The sequence below is a fragment of the Mustela nivalis genome (genome assembly GCF_964662115.1).
Source record: "Mustela nivalis genome assembly, chromosome: 18".
Taxonomy (NCBI): domain Eukaryota; kingdom Metazoa; phylum Chordata; class Mammalia; order Carnivora; family Mustelidae; genus Mustela; species Mustela nivalis.
Genome location: NC_139037.1, coordinates 37,911,765 through 37,928,559, shown reverse-complemented (window position 1 = coordinate 37,928,559; position 16,795 = coordinate 37,911,765). Strand labels below are relative to the sequence as shown.

Below are 16,795 nucleotides of genomic sequence, written 5' to 3'. Positions count from 1 at the left end.
GAACCCTGCAGGGGAATAACAGCGCACTGTTCCCAAATTTCCCCCGCACAAGGGACTTGACACGGTAGCTCCCGGAGGTGAGGGGTTGGACTTTCTTAGGTGGAAAAGGGGCTGTTGCCCAAGGAAGTGAGAAATGGAAAAACTCTTCTTTGTCAAAGTTGCCTCTGAGACTTGACATAGGCTAGACCCCTGTCCAGGAGCAGCCCCCACCTCACAGGCTCTAACCTGCTCTTCAGAGGTCAGACTCCAAGGCACCTCCCCAGAGGAACCTTCCCTGACCTCTCAGTCTCAGCTAGGTCTGTCCTCTTTGCCTCACAGCCCGCTCTTTTAATACCCTGCATGGTATGTGTAGCCACAGATCCTTTTCCGGTTTCTTCTTCTCTTTGTTTATTTGCTGCCTGCCTCTTCCATCTAGAATGACTGCAACACAAAAGCAGGGACTTTGTTTTGTTTTCTGCCATATTCCCAGGGCCTAAGACCGTGCCTGACTCATCAAGCAGGATAAAAGGAAGGAGGGAGGGAGGAAAATTAATAGATGATAGATTAGATCATAGATACATAGACAGATGATAGCTTCATAGGCACAGATGATGGAGAAATAGAAATGGAGGGGTGGAGGTGAATAGACAGATGATAGGAAATAGATGATGGATGGCTTGATGGATGGATAGACAATGGATGGATGGATGGACGGTTGGATGGATGGATGGACAGATGGATGGGTGGATGGATGGACGGTTGGATGGATGGATGGATGGATGGATGGATGGTTGGATGGATGGATGGATGGATGGATGGACGGTTGGATGGATGGATGGACAGATGGATGGGTGGATGGATGGATGGATGGATGGAGGGATGGATCGATGGATGGATGGATGGACAGATAGACTGATAGACAGCCAGCCAGCTTAAGTGATCAGGCACTTTGGCTGACGCAGAAGAGCATGGTGCCTACTCCCAAGATTTTTGCAGTCCGGAAGGGACTGCAAGGAAGCATGGCCACTCACAGCATTATCAGATGTGACCAGAGTTAAGTGATAATTGGAGATCTTGAGGATAGGGCGTGAGATCAGAGGGACTCTTGCTCTGGGGATTGGAGAGACTGGCAAAAGGCTTCCCTAAGAGTAGGGGAGGCAATGGCTCCATGCAGGAATCTGAGGTAGGTCCTAAGAACCTGGCTGGACACAAATATTCCAAACAGGGCCACAGAGTGATTCCCAAAGGCTTGCCGACGGACCCCTCAAATGCAAGATGATTTCAGGTGACACACAGAAAAACTCCTTTAAAAAAATTAACACATATAATCATTTCAATACCTACTATGAAAAATATATAACCGACAGACCAAACCAGAGATTTCATAGATGTCATTATTTAGAACAAAGCTAAATATAATATTTAAGTAAAAGAAATATGTCCTTCAAAAAAAATACATGAAGCTTACAAAGTCTACAAGCAGGTTGTACTCGATATAGTAAAAAAATCACAAAAGAGGAGCACCTGGGTGGCTCAGTCAATCAAGTGTTTGACTTGATTTCAGCTCAGGTCATGATCTCAGAGTCCCACATCAGGGTGAGCCGACTTGTCCCTCTCCCTCTGCTCCTCCCCTTGCTCGGGCTCTCTCTCTCTTTCTCACCCTCAAATAAATAAAATCTTAAAAATAAAAATCAATTGGGGCACCTGGGTGGCTCAGTGGGTTAAAGCCTCTGCCTTTGGCTCTGATCATGATCCCAGGGTCCTGGGATCGAGCCCCACATTGGGCTCTCTGCTCCACAAGGAGCCTGCTTCCTCCTCTCTCTCTGCCTGCCTCTCTGCCTACTTGTGATCTCTCTCTGTCAAATAAATAAATAAAATCTTAAAAAAAAAAAAAGTCAAAGAGAGGTATGAATGATGAAAGCATGTGGCTTAGACCCAAGGGGTCATTCTCGGTATAAATTCTGCCCCCCACTGCCCTGAAGGGCCTGGAAGGTCTCATCCACAGGCGGCCTTGCTCTGCTGGCTCTGGTCCCCAGCTGAGCTCTCAGGGGCAGATGTGACTTCACAGCCCATCCCTGGGGTTGCAGAAGAGGCAAGGATGTGTCCAAGTGCACCAGGCCCTCCCCACGCATGCATCCCCACTCAGCCAAAGCTACAGGGGAAGCAAGAAGTGCTCCAGGAAAGAAATCCACAGGGTGGTCCTGCCTCTTCCAGGAGCAGCCACAGGAGCAAATCCCTCCCCTTCTAAAGGAGAAGATGAAGAGACAGAGGGAGGAAGAGACAAGAGAAAAACAGAGAGACAGAGAAAGGAGAAATGCTGACTAAAGTCCTTATCAGGAAGAAAAATTTTTAAATGCATGAACTCTATTTATACCCTGTATAAACAAGATCATTACGTGTTCGTTTCATAAGTTGAGCCTTGATTCCAAGATCACCAGTGGTCACAAATGTTTGGGTTTCTCATAAGCATGTTGAAAAGCCGTGGGTCTTGACCCTCTGACCAGGAAGCTAAGCTTGGCCAACACTTTCACACTGTGATCAAGGCATAGAGCAGAGAGTTGAACAAACTAACATCTTATTCTCGAAATCGAGTATAAGCAGAAGAACTGATGAATCTGCTAATTGTTGCGTTGTTCACCCCGGCTCCGGACGCGGGCACACGCCCCATGCAACCCAAAATGTACCTTTTGTACACGTAGGCAAAGAAAACCGTGTAGGAGCCTGATGGATGCAAGTGTGGGGGTTTTGAAAAGCAATCCTCTCTTTATTATTTTTATTATTATTTTTTTTAAAGGCCAGCTCACTGTGGACCCGAGGACCTTGGCAAGCCGGGTCAGCTGTCACGGTCTGGACACCCCGAACCTAGCACCGTCCCTGTTCTACCCGTGTCCTTCTGAGGTCACTGTCACACCCAACCATGAGAACAGGAACAATACCCAGGGCTGCACCGGGTTGATGGGTATATTCCTTTTCCCCAGCCCCACTTCTACCGCCCAGGTCAGCTCGGATAGCACAAACGGTCTTCATGGCCCACTTCTGGGGTACCCCACAAAATTCCCTGACCTGACATGCAGCCTCTCTCACCAGCAGGCTCTCCCCACACCTCCACTCCCGCTAACTTATACCCTAAGTTCCAACCCAGCAGAGTTAGCTGTCATTCCCCAACACCAATCCCGAACCCAGTCTGTTTCCAGTTCCCCCTGCTACTGCCTCTGCCCGGAATGGCGCTCAACACTCCCCCTTCCCCCTACCCCTGCCCCAGCCGCAAAATTCCTGTCTTGGGCAAGCAAACTCCTCTCTGACCTTCCCCTCATCTCTGTATCTGACAATCTTCTGGGGCCCCAAGGTCCAGCTCTAACACTGGCTCTCCCTAAAGCTCTTCCTGAGCCTCCCAGTGGGTATGACTTCTCCCTTCTGAAAAAGGCCTGCTGTGCTGAGCCCGGAGCACACACATGGCAGTTAAGAGCCCCCTTCCTTAGCAGTCAACATCTTACACTGCTTTTACTTAGGGATCACTCCCTCTCCAGTTGGAATCTGGGGCTCTCTGGTTAATCTCGGAGGTGGCACTGGTCACGTTCTCATTGTGATATGGCTTTCTGGGTATCTTTCCCTTCTGTGCCTGTCCCTCTCCTTGCTCTGGAGGGTAGCCCATGTCTGTTGGTTCAAACTATACAGAAGAATGATGTGCCTTATTCCCCTGTAGGCAGATCCTTCTAGGCTCTATGTCAGTGAATGCTGGGGCACCAGGCTGATTTGCAGCCTGGTGATCGCTACCTCCTGGGCGGGCAGTATTCTCGAGGCCTTCAAGGATTAGAACCTGACTATGCTGTTCCCCATGCAAACTCCACAGAAAATCTGGACTGGGGGGATAAGATGGGAAACACTATGTGTCCTTCCCTGTCCACCTGGAATTCTAGGGGCTTGACCTAACTCATCGGAGAGGAGGTGGGTCCTTGTAGCACAAAATCCGATTCAAAGCCTTCAGCTGATGTCAGCTCTTAATTTCTCTCCGACTCTAAAATAATAACCAGTAGTAGTCCAACAGGCCGTTTCGAAGGGAATAAAAGCATAAATTGGCCTTAGCCTTGAAGCAAAACCTCAAATACAGAACCTTCTTTAAAATCCTCTTTCGGGGACGCCTGGGGGCTCAGTTGTTAAGCATCTGCCTTTGGCTCAGGTCATGATCTCAGGGTCCTGAGATCGAACCCCGTATCAGGCTCTCTGCTCAGTGGGGAGCCTGCTTCTCCCTCTCCCTCTCCCACTCCCCCTGCTTGTGTTCCCTCTCTCACTGTGTCTCTCTCTGTCAAATAAATAAATAAAATCTTCTAAAAATTTTTTAAGAAATAAAACTGCCTTTCAACTGTTGTCAAAGCAGAAGGGCACAGTGGTCCTGGGCCTCTCTCTGGATTCTTCTTCATGGCTCTAGACCCTTTGAGCCCAACTTCCTGAGCTGAGGCAGACGTGGTGACCAACTCAGACTGCGAGAATCTCATCACTGCCAACCACTCCTGGCAGTCTGTCTGACTGTCTGTCTGTCTGTCTGTCTCTCTCACACACGCATAAGTACCAGGGAAGGCCTGAGATAAAAGGAAAGTCAAGATACTTTTCTCTCCGTCTTTTCTCGCCCACCTGGCCCATTACCAGACCCATCAAGACCACCTGGGTCAGCGAAAGGGAAAAGCCATCCTGTCCTTATTTAACGAACAGCGCATCAGCGTGAACACAGATCTGTTTCCCACATAAAGTTAAAAGCTTTGTGTCCACTTTACGTTCTGTGCATCATCTTCCTTTTTCATTTTAATTAGCATGACTGAAACAAAAGACAATGATTTCGAAATATACTAGCAGCGCTGCAAAACCATCCAAAATAGAGTTGTTCTTGCCTTCCTCACCTCTTACAGAAGGAGGAGGGGAAGACGGTGCTGGGATACTTGGGACCAGGGAGAGGAAAAGCGTCTCCACTGAGTTTTCCCTCAGTGCCCAGAGGGGGAGGGAGAAGTGGGGTTCTAGAAGGTTCTAGAAGGGTTAGGCCTGGTGAAGGAAAACCGCCAAGTGACAGAATCATCCCGGAAGTCGCTGGGACAAGACGGACATGGCTGGCCCACCTTGGCCCTGTGTCCAGAGGCCTGGAACCAGGAGCAGCAGAACAGCAGGGAAGCAGCTAAAATGTCTGCCTATGGGCAAAGGATCCAGCCCTAACTGCTTCTCTGGCAGCCAAGCCTGATGCTCCCTGCAGAGTGGCCTCCCGGAGAGCCAGCCTGTGTTGAGTGGTCCCCAGCTGGTTGTCTTTACAAGTGAATGCTGGAGAGCAGGTTCTCATCCCCCTCCACTCACCAGGAAACCCACCTGCTTCATCCCGAAGACTGGCACACCTCTGCTCCTTGTCTAATGGGAGCTGGAAGAGTCAAAGGGACAGTTGGCCCGAGGCTCTGAAAGAACAGGGCCCTGACAGTGTGACAGCTCACACACTCGGGATAAACTGTGGTCATCAGGAGACCAGGCCACACGTGGGTCACGGTGAAGTTGGTATTTATTTATTTATTTATTTATTTTTAGCCAAGATGCAACCCAGATCCCTCTTATCACATTCGATAGCCGCCCATACCACACTGTGAGGGAAGGACAGACATCCACACCGGGCAGAAGTGAGGTACCACGGGTGAATGTGCCTCTTTTTTAAAAAATTTTGTTGGTGTCTATTTGCCACGCTGACCTAATGCTCGGCCTCACAGCTCTCCACCTCTGAAGGGCCAAGAGGGACACAGGAGCCTTTGTCTAGTGACAAACAAAGGCAAAGTCATGGCGGAGTGGTCCCGAAAGTGACCTGGGACTCCGGCCCTGCCCGTGAGGACGCCGGCCCTATCAGGCCACTTGCTGGGGCGGATGCCCAGGGACGTGGCCGAAGGAAACGCATGTCCAGCCTCAACCCCACGTCCTGTCCCCCTCGGAGCAGCTGGTCCCAAACCCAGGGAGAGGTGGCATTCCCCTGCCCCGCCAGCTCGCACAAAGAGGAGCATCTCCAAAAAGAAAGATCCAGTGCTCGTTTTTGACACCGGAATTGTAGCTGGTCACTCAGACGTCTCCGGTCCTCTCCCCTGACTCCCTCACTCCGGAGTGACCCCCCTCGCGCCCCCCCCCCCCGCCCCGCCAAGAAAGGTCTTTCAATGATAACCTGGTTGCAAAGCAGAAAGAGCCCATTATTAGCTCTATAAATGAATCCAGCGCCATTAAAGGGAAAGAATGTGACACGAAGCTTTTGTTTCCAGAAATAAAAGAAAGAAAAGCCAAAGGGGAAAAAAGGAAGAAGGAAGGAAGAAAGGAAGGAAGGAAGGGAGGAGAGGGGAGGAGAAGCAGCCCCAGCCGTAGAACTGTGTGGAAGGAGAAAGCGGCACCCAGATGTTGGGAAGGCTGGCTCGGGCTAGTGCCGGGTGGCAAGAAGGGTTAAATTTATGTTCCATTACAAGTCCCCTTTTTTTTTGGTTTCATCTTCTCAGTAAAACACATAACTTAAAATGAAATCAAATATTAAAAATGACAGACTCTATAAGTGCTGTGAGTAACTCCAGGTCACGGAGGGAGGGAAGAGCCGGCGAGTTGTCAGGCACTATCTGTCAGAGTGAATTAGAAACAATCAACAGACACTGAAGGGGAAGGTGATTGTTATTAGGCAGCGGGGCTGGGATCGGGCTGCCCAGATGTGGTCGTGCATATCAAGGACAGGAAGCAGCAGTTTAATTCAGGAAGCCCTGGCGAACAGGGCAGCCGAGAGGAGAAAAGTCCTTTGTCGCTAATAAGCTGGAAGTTACTTTGATAACAGCAGGGTTAGACTCGAGAATAAAACACATTTCTTTCACTACCACACACCATTAATATCACAGAAATGCGGGCGGAAGAGCCGCTGGGTGAGCATGGGATTAGCCGCCATGCTCGCCTTGCCCTGAGGCCTGGGAGGCCCCACCTGGACCGGAGCCTCCCCCACCTGGACCGGGAACTCCCCCACCTGGACCCGAGCCTCCCCCACCTGGACCCAAGCCTCCCCCACCTGGACCCAAGCCTCCCCCACCTGGCCCAGGACCTCCCCCACCTGGCCCCGGGGCCTCCGCTCCTTCCGGGGCCAGGCTCCTCCTGACCAGGTCGGCCCCTCCAGAAATGTCTTCTGACCGAAAAAAAGAATAAAAATAGTATGTCACCATTTCCCCGTGTCAGGCCCTCCCGTCTCTGTGGCCTGTGGGGAAGGTGCGAGCCCGGTAAACAGCCTCCATATAATGAAGTCCATGTATGCAGCAACGAAAAACAATTTTATATGCAGACAAGGCCCGATTTCATAAGAAATTACTTATGCAGGCGTTCTGCAATTATCCTGTGATACTTTCAGGCAACAGTCTGACAGCAGTTGTGCAAACAATAAAGGGATTACAGAAATAAAAACAAATAATATTACACACACAGAAACTCCATGTTGCATGTGGACGGGATGAAGGGAGACTGGCAGGGGCCAACAGGAAGTGAGGCCGGAGACCGGCCCAGCCTCTTCCTAAGCCTTGAGACCACGGGGAAGCTGACGCCCCAGCAGCCTGACGGGAGCCCAGCAGCTGTGGGGGGAGTCTGCCCCTCTCAGCAGACCGCTTGCCTCTCAAGGAGCGGAGGACGTAGGTCCCACTGGCGGAAGGGGCACAGTCACAGGACAAGGAAGGGACGAGCAATGGGCGGGCTGGGCAGCCTGGCCATTTTCTCTCACACCAGGTGGCCTCCTGGGAGAGAAAGCATCTTGTCCTTTCACCACATTCCAGGATCAACCCCTAACCAGTTGCAGGCCAGAGCCTCCGGTCAACTTGGTGCCGCGTCAGGACTGCCTCTCCCCAAACAGAAGGGAGCCGACGGGGTGCATCAGCCCCGGACAAGGGCCTGTCAAGACTCAGGACGCCGGGGGCATTCACCTTCGACGGGTAGGAGGAAGGGAGGGCGGTTCTGTCACGTGCTCCCGGAGGGCACGAATCGAACTCATCCATCACCGTGTCCCCCTATGAGATGTGGGTGGGCACCCTATAACTCAGGGGTCGGGGGAACCCGGTGAGATGGGACGCAGAGAGGCTCGCAAGGGGCATCCTGACCATGCTTCCCAGAAAATGGGTACATTCTCCTCTCCTCTGGGCACCCAACAGACCTATGCAGCCAGGAGTTGCTGCTCCAGACCTTCTTGTGGGAAGACGACACGGGAACACAGAGAGGACTGAGGACTTGCAGGTGCTGGGTCCCATGTGCAGAACCTGCCTAGAGCCCAGACTGTCCTATGGACAGCCCCTGGGGCGTGGGGTGGCGGTGGGGGGGCAGTGCAGGCCATGCTTCTGAGCACCCACTGTGTCGGGTGCCGAGCGTGGGCCTCACAGAGCAGGGGCTGAGCTCGGCCCAGTCTACAGACCTTGGTATTTGCAGAAAGGCTTTTTAAAACTTAAATTAGTTGCTAGCCTGAAAGAAAAAGAAAAAGAGGGGCACCTGGGTGGCTCAGGGGGTTAAAACCTCTGCCTGCGGCTCAGGTCATGGTCCCAGGGTCCTGGGATCAGAGCCCTGCTTCGGGCTCTCTGCTTGGTGGGGAGCCTGCTTCCTCCTCTCTCTGTGCCTGCCTCTCTGCCTACTTGTGATCTGTCAGATAAATAAATTTTAAAAATCGTAAAAGAAAAAAAAGAAAGAAAAAGAAAAGAGACAAGAAGAGAAAAAGAAAAGAGAAAAGAAAAGAGAACTACATTTTTTTAAACGTCTTTCCTTAAAAACTCTGAAGGCCTGGGAAAAGGTCTGCCCAGGGCCGCAGGTGGCTGCAGTCAGGGGAGCTGAAGGGATGTTTTCCGTAGGGTCTGCTCTCCCCAGCCTGCTCTGTTCACACCCAGCCTCTGCATTTCCCACCTAGACCCAGCCTGCATTTGGGTTTATGACAACGCTTACAGAGAGCTGAGGCCTGTCCAGGACACCCAGTAAAAGGCCGGGCCAAAGCCTCCCTAGGTGTCCCCATCCTCAAGAACTCACTCTGGGGCAGAGCCCAAGCCCTCCGATAGCTGAGCTGGCTTCAGCACTGATGATCGCTGTTCAAAACCCTCGGGGCTCTGTAGCCCTAAAATGGGCTGATCTGAATACCCAAGGGGCAGCCCTCAGCCACCTGCACATGTATCAGGACCCCTCAGCCAGGGCCCTGCCTCCCCGTGTCCTGAATACGTCAAACCCAGGGGGCGTCAGGCCTGGCAATGCTCATGTTCCAGGAAATCTGGAGAGCAGTGTGGATTTGGTACACGTCAACTGAGTTTGCCTAAAGCCAGGTGCAACAGATTCTAATGGTTACAAACTGCAGGGGTGAGAGGCTCTCCATCAGTGCCCCCAGATGCCTGATGACCTCTCCGGCTACCAGGAGCTGCTCTAGGTGCTGTGGGGGCAGCAGGGCAGACAAGACAGACTCAGTCCCTGCCACAGCTTCCAGCGGCTCTAGGAGCAGCCCCCATGCTGCCCACAGCAGCCCGGGGTAGGCACAAACACGCCTTGGGCCTTGGTCTCTAAACTTATAAAATAAAGGTGGCTTTGATGGCAAAAGTTTCTGCTAGACCTGGGGTTCTAGAATCACCAAGAATCTTTACTCTGGATCTTGGTCTGCCTCTTCCTGGACAGCCCCAGAATCAGTAGGGGTATGGTAGGCACCTCCCAGAGGCCCACATGGCCTCAGCACCCCACCCCTGAGCCTTCTACCTGCAATTCTGCCCATGCCCACAGCTGGGGGGCACAGGAAACTCCAGATGAGCAGCTGTGAGGCACTATCGTGAATCACCATGTTGTCCCTGAGGGCAGGGCCCCAAGGGCAGCTAGCTCCCTTTCCTGCACCCACAGAGCCTACAGTCCGTAACTCCCAGCTTTAGACAAGTCACCAGGACATCCCTCTAGCAGAAAACAAAGAGTGAACAAGAGTGGGTTCATGTCACTTACAGAATTTTGGGCACCTAGGAGCATCCCAATACCCGGAAAGGTGAGCTTCTCAAGACACAGCTCCGGTCACAAGCAGCACAGACAGAAAACAAAGCCAGCACTCCTCACCATGGCCTACAAAGTCATGTCCAATGCAAACCCTCTAACCCCGTACCCTCTCCCTAGAGTTCACGGTTCTCTACCCTCACCTGCCTATACTCAGATATGCCAAATTCTCCCCCACCACAGGGCCTTTGCACTTGCCATTCCCTCTGTGGGGAATGCTCTGCCTTCAGCCCATCACCTGGCCGGCTCCTCCATGTCCTTCAGCCCTCTCACTTCCAAGGTGCCTTTCTCAGGAAGGCCCATCCTCACCACGTACCCCTCTCAGGTGGAGCTCTCCTGCTCCCTCTCTTTCACCCCAGACCTTCTTCATGGTACTTTATCACTATCTGACATCTGCTTATCCACTGCTGCCTTGTTCATGGCTCCTAGCTACACAATAGAAGCTCTTTAAGGAGCTTGGCTAAGGTCGTACCCTGGCTGCTTCATGGCCAAGGGATCAGGCTCTAAGATCAGGAAGAAGCCTGCTCAAACCTTGGCTTTACCATCCATCGGCTGTGTGACATGAGGGAGGCCACTTAACTTCTCTGACCTCAGCTTCCACACCTGGAAAATGGGACGAATATCAGCAGCTGCCTGCTAGGCACAAGGTGACAATGAAGATAATCCCAAAACACTCTGGGGCCAGAACCAGCCCCACCGCTCCTGTTCTCCAGAGTCAGAATTATCTCTGATTTTCATTTTCTCTTGGGCTATGCGGCTGTCACGAGACCTCACCTTCCTACCTCATTCAGCTGCTACAGAGGCGTTGGCGGGGATCTTGATCTTTACCTCCATGAGCCTGGAGATCTCCTGGTGAAGATCAAATACGACGCAAAGCCCCACACACATATGCAGGGCTTATCATCATTATCACACAGAAATTACAATTATTCACTCCCTCCTCTGTGCTCCCAGAGTGCCGCTACCACAGCATTTAACTGAAGTAATTACTGCCGCGGGAGGGCTGTTGACTCACACGGCTGTGCCAGGACAACGGGGCCGCTTCGGGACAGCCCAAGCCACCGCAGGGCCAGCGCCCTAGTCCTGGGCCCTGCCCCCGCCGCCCGGCAAGGCAAGGGCCGGGGCTTGCCGCATATGTCAGAGGTAGGGCAAGGTCCTGTGTCCTCTGCGACCCACTGCCCTCCGCACGCCCTGGGGTCTTTCTAAAGGATGACGCCAAGGAGGGCTGGGTTGCCCCAGCTCCTGGCTCTGCCTCCGGTCCTCTCTGGGGCTTATCAGGAAACCCATGCTGTGGTGGGCTAGGAAATCGTTCTCCGATGCGTGTGACAGGTTCGGTTACTGACGGGTCACTTAAGGTTTCTGTGCAATGGCGCTTGGTGGGGGCTGTCGGGTTGTCCCAAAGCTGCCCTTGTACAGCATTTCACAGAATATTTTGAAGGTCAAGTGTCCATTTCGAAAGATGGGGAGGGCATCGGTGGAGAGGACAGAAGCAAGGGTCCCGACTGGTCCCTTCAGGAGTCCAGAAGTGGCCCAGCCGGCACATCACGGCTCCAGGCTACTCCTAGAGAGAGTCCAACTCCAGGGCCCAAGGGTCCTAGGTGCTGAGGTGGGCAGTCAGGACAGAGGAGCTGGTCTGGAAGACCTGTCGCCCTTCCTGGTCTCCAGGGCCCAGAATTTGCTCTTGAATATAAGACCGAAAATCCTACTTCCGATGCACAGGACCTTGAAGTCATTCCAAGATTTACCTTTTCCATGAGAGAAGAGCTCCCTGCCTTCTCACGGCCAATCCCAAGAACATTGTATCATTGTTCCTTATCTTCTAAGAGGCCCAGAGCATGCCCAGATGATTAGTTCTTTAAAATACAGGCTTCCGAGGCAGCAAACCTGGTGAGGCTGGTGTGTGGCCTACTCTCCAGAGCCTGAGAAGCCACCCGAAGAAGGTCTGGGTCCAGTCACAGGAGAAATGAAGTCAATCCAGGGCCTCCCCCTCAGTCCCCCCTACCTGGTCAGACGCGGCGGCTCAGGCCTCTCTCTACTTCCCTGTCCAAGGCGGGTCAAGGGAAATGGCCAGCACCCTTACAGTGCTTCCTCTCCCACTCAAGAAGCACAGAGCATGGAAAGTTCCAGAAGAAGCTGGTACACAGGCTCACACCCCGCCCCGCACCCCGGGGAAAGCCAGCCTCGCCCGTCTGCCTGACCTGAGGCCCTTGGCAGTGATGCTCCACGGGGCTCGCAGAAACTGCAAGCATCCACGCGGCAGAATTCCTACCATCAATGTAGCAGCTAAATATTGTAAGACTCCTAACTCCCCCATCTGTGTTTTGCCTCCCAAGAGGGAAAATAGTCTTCACAGACATTCCCTTATCTGGCAGGCAAATTCTAAACCTTACTGGCAATCACAGGCTTGTTTTCCCAACCAAACAGCTATGGAACCAAAAATTGCTCTGCCTGTGATATGCTGAGGAGGGAACTAGCCAAACAGCTCAGTCTGGAAGCCCAGGGCCGGGAAGCCCTTGGGCTTCTCCATCGCTGCAGAAGGCCCTGTGCTCAGCAGACGTCCCCGCTGCCAGGGGAGGCCTGCCTGGCCGCTGAAGGAAGCCACAGCGGCTGGTGTTCACCGCTCCTCGTTCTTCACACGGAATACACCCACCAAGAAGCTGACGGAAAACACTCACCACGGTGTGAAATCAACACTTTCTAACTCAAATAAAGGGGGTTAAAAAAAAAAAAAAAAAGGAAAACTTCCAACCATTTTGCTGCAAATATTTTCTCCTACAAGATCATGCAAGGCAGGGGCACCACGGCGGCCTTGGGCCCTGCCACCGAGCACGCCTAGGCACCCCGCACCCTCAATTTCCAGTTTATGGTCTTTCCCTGCGTTCCACCTGGCCCTTCCCAGCCGTAATGCCGGAACCCCGTACCTGGGCGAGGGCTAATAAACCGAATCTGATGATAACTGTAGGAGCCTAATTGATAGGGGCCTTTATCGACTGGCCTTGATGTCTATCTGAGGTTCTCAACAGCCAAGATTTAAATGTTTCATTTTATTTTTAACTTTCACTTTTCCACATTTCAGCAATGTCAGGCAAAGAGGTATGGTTTTACTATCAGAAAGAATCATGGTGCAGAATAATTTATGACTTTAGCTTGGGCTTTCAGAAAAGCTATTTCAAATCTTCACTTTGATTTGGTTGTATCAAAACTACTCAAAATAACAGCGGGCCCTTTCTCGGAACCAGAATATGTTAGCGGCACCTCAGGATTGTGAACTGAAACCTCAGATTCATCCCAGAAGAAAACTTGAGAAGGGAATTAAGCCATCGAGGGGAAAATCACCTTTTTCCCTGATTCCTTTGTTCCCCCTCCCCACCCATTCCCCAGACATGCCCAAACCACAAAGGAAGGTCTCCCGCAACCCCCTGGGGAGAAGTCCCACCAGCCACCACTCCCCCTGAGCTTCCCACCAGGTGGACTGATCCTACCTCCAGGGTGGTGGAGGGAGAGGGGGAGGCTGGGAGGAATCCCGGGGCCAAGAGAAAAAAACGAAGGGCCCTTTGGTTGGGATTTGTGTTAGGTCAACTCGACAAAGCGGGAGGAAATGATGTGTGTCCAGGGCAAAGCGTTCTAATATCGTAAGACTTACCTTAGCAGCTTAACTGCATACTTGTCTTAAGGACTGTCAGTCTGGTAACAAAATACCCCAGAAAGGATGTAGCTGATCCAGGCACTGACAGATCGCCAGAGGGGCGTCCCGGTTCCCTATCACAAAAGGAAATAGAGAAAGAAATGATGTAAAGTGAAATGTAACAAATTCACCAAATCAGAGCAATATGCAGAGGTCAAGGAAATTCAACTGAAAAGGTTAAAGATGAAATCAAATCCGGTGTAGGAGAATGAAAATCTATCCCAAAGCAAGGCCACCGGTGACGTGCTGTAGACAAGAAGCTAAATACTGCGTAGCACTGGGATCTTTCATTTTCATCAGATCAATAAAAGCTTATATTTATCAGGATTCCAAGCAGCTGCCACTTCTGACAACCTCCACTTTATTTTCCCACTCCTTGTGCTGTATCAGGGCAAGAAGGAGAGGAGAAGCAGCTTTTAATGCTATTTACACCTGAAGACACAATTCCATTAAGAGGTCCTGTTTTGTTAAAGAAACAGGGATTGATATGATTATATTGGCAGGAGCACGGGAAGCCCCTTTGTTCTTCCCCCCCATGTTCTCCCCTTTGCAATCCAGACCCGAGCCCGAGCCCGCGCGCGGAGATTTCCTGACACCAAGTCTGTGTGCGAGCACTTTTTTGTTCAAACTTACCATTTACAAAGAGAGGCGAGGCTTTCTGCTAAAACAGTTACCACTCTAATCATCTGTACAACAATATTTGCTATCAGGCATTCTAAATAGATTATCACCAGTCCATCTGTGTCATTATTGATTTATAAGGCTTTAAGCAGCTTTAGAATGGAAGCTTTCCCACTGAAGGGTTTCTTGTATAAATCAGAGCCGTGCTCAAATATAGCAGCCATCACTCAAGATATTGTTCTTAAAATCATAACAAGAAGGAGAAAATGATAAATTGCTTGTAATATACTGATCCAAACTGATATGCAAATCTTGTTTTTTAAATATATTACTTGAGTAAAAAGAGGCATCATTAACATATGAATGCTATATGCAAATGATAGTGACAGAGCAGATGTTGGCGCATGTAATTGACCTATATGTGAATTGCATCAGAGCCTTAACTCTATTAATTCACTACCCAGTAACTAGATATTGTCCAAAAAGTACATTCTTTGAAACCATATACTGGAAGCAAAGCTGACAGGGTTCCAAGGATTCTGAAACAAGGTCACTGTCACTAGTATTTTGCTGTCATCTGCATTCCCCTTCTTATGGATGACATCATCACGGGGCCGTGTAAATCGATCACTTAATAGCATTTAGAAAATACTGCAGTGGGGAACAGGTTATAAAAAAAAAATGCCCCAGTTTTATTCTTTTTCTTGGCAGAAATGTCATACCTCTTAAACTGAGGGTTTGTGCATGAGTGCACTGTGAAACACACAGATGCCATTTTATTCCCCGTCTTTATTTTTCCACTTCTTCTCAGAATGACATTAAATTGTATTAAATAGCCTTTTGTCCACAGGGCACAGACCACCCCGCATATGATAATGTATTAATGCCCCACGTTCCAGCCACTGAGCTGAAACATTCTGAGACTTGGAGGATAAGTATGAAGCACCATTGTGTGTATAGCCTGCTAACAACTGTGACACATACTAATAGAAACATACCTAATAAATTACTGCTTTCAGGTCTAGCAAGCTGACATTTCTCTGCAAGGGACAATTTTATATTTGTGGCGCAGAACAAAATTGCTTCATATGAAGCCACTGTGGATTAGCATAAAAATTAACACTTAAATTTCGGCTTATTTTCCACCCTCTCCTCCTGCCACAACAATCAATTCCTCTTATAAATCTGATTAGATTTTATGATGCTTATTATTCAGAGCATGTCTCAACACAGCATTCACAGGCTTGAAGACTATTTGTTTAAATAGAAAAAAGAAGCAGATAAATCTATAGGTATTTTTTATTACCCCATTCCCCACCAGTTTCTTTCTCATATTGTAACATCAGTAATTGATTGCACACATTAATTAACATGTAAGGTAGAAATTCTGCATTATGCATGATTTATTTTCCTATCTGGTGAGTAGGTTTGTCTGCTGCCCTTGTGTTTCTAGGACATTGGGCTCGATTCTGGTCCAGACATAAATGCCAATGCTCATTCCCCCTGAAAGTTATTAATGTCAGATATGAAATGAGATTTTTTATTTCACCTGCTTACTAATCCACAAAAGCTGTTTTGAGTGATGCAGGCTTAAACGCCAAAATTTGAAATGATATATTGCTATATCTGATAACATGCAAATATGTTCATTAGACATAATTTAGCAGGAGAGAATAGCAACACTTTTATAACAAGTCTAGGTCAAAAATGGTTGTTAATTAAACAAGTCATGAAAAATGGCATTACAAGGAGACTGTCCAGCAGACACCAGACTTTCTAATGATATGCCGCTGGTAGGTACCCAACGCTTCCCACTAAAACGGAGAAGGGGAAAAAAAAAACCAACTTTATGAGCATTTCACATAATCTAAAGCAAGGTTAACAAAACTATACCCACATTAGGAACCTCAAATTGATCACATATTCTTCTTAGATTTTGATGGTAACACACTATACTTCTCCATTTGAAGATGTGATTTCACTTTCTGTCTTAGTGGCTTAAAGTGATTGATATGGTTGACTCCTTCACAAATACACCAGAAAAGAAATTAATATTATATCCGGCCATGCTTCTAGCTGCCCTGAGTGTTCATGGCTGTGTATGTTAAATCAAGAAGAGCGAGAAGCATAGGGACGATTGGTCCGTGAGGGCAGGGTTGGGGAGGGAGGAGGATAGAGGATGAAGGCAAGGCACAGGGGAACTGTGGGCCTGTGTCTCCCTTTTCTGGTAGTTCTTCCCAAGGGGACGCTTTGGTTACCTAGGGAACCAGCTGTTGCAAGAACTCTTCTGATTGGCCATGAGTTGAGATTCAGATGGGTGGGGCTCTGGTAAGTAGGTACTCCCGGCCACCTTGTAGGGAACGGCTTGGCTTCTTGGAATGAGGCTTCCTGAGTACCTAGGGGAAGGACGGTACCTTGGGAGTGAAGTACTGTCTAACGGGAGGCCGGGGGTGGGGGCGGTTTCGAACTAGCCACCCATGCCTCCTTCTGTGCCGCGAGGGAAGT

General features: G+C 50.0%; 1 protein-coding gene across 13 annotated transcripts in view; it reads right to left on the bottom strand.

The window, feature by feature from the left end:
• The window catches only part of ZNF536 (zinc finger protein 536), a 423,689-nt gene that overhangs the window by 297,753 nt on the left and 109,141 nt on the right, over window positions 1–16,795 (bottom strand). For all 13 annotated transcript variants that reach the window (XM_082711302.1, XM_082711297.1, XM_082711306.1 and 10 more), the window contains one exon: window positions 13,628–13,743. The gene's annotated coding sequence lies outside the window, so the exon portion shown is untranslated. The remainder of the gene's footprint in view (window positions 1–13,627; window positions 13,744–16,795) is intronic.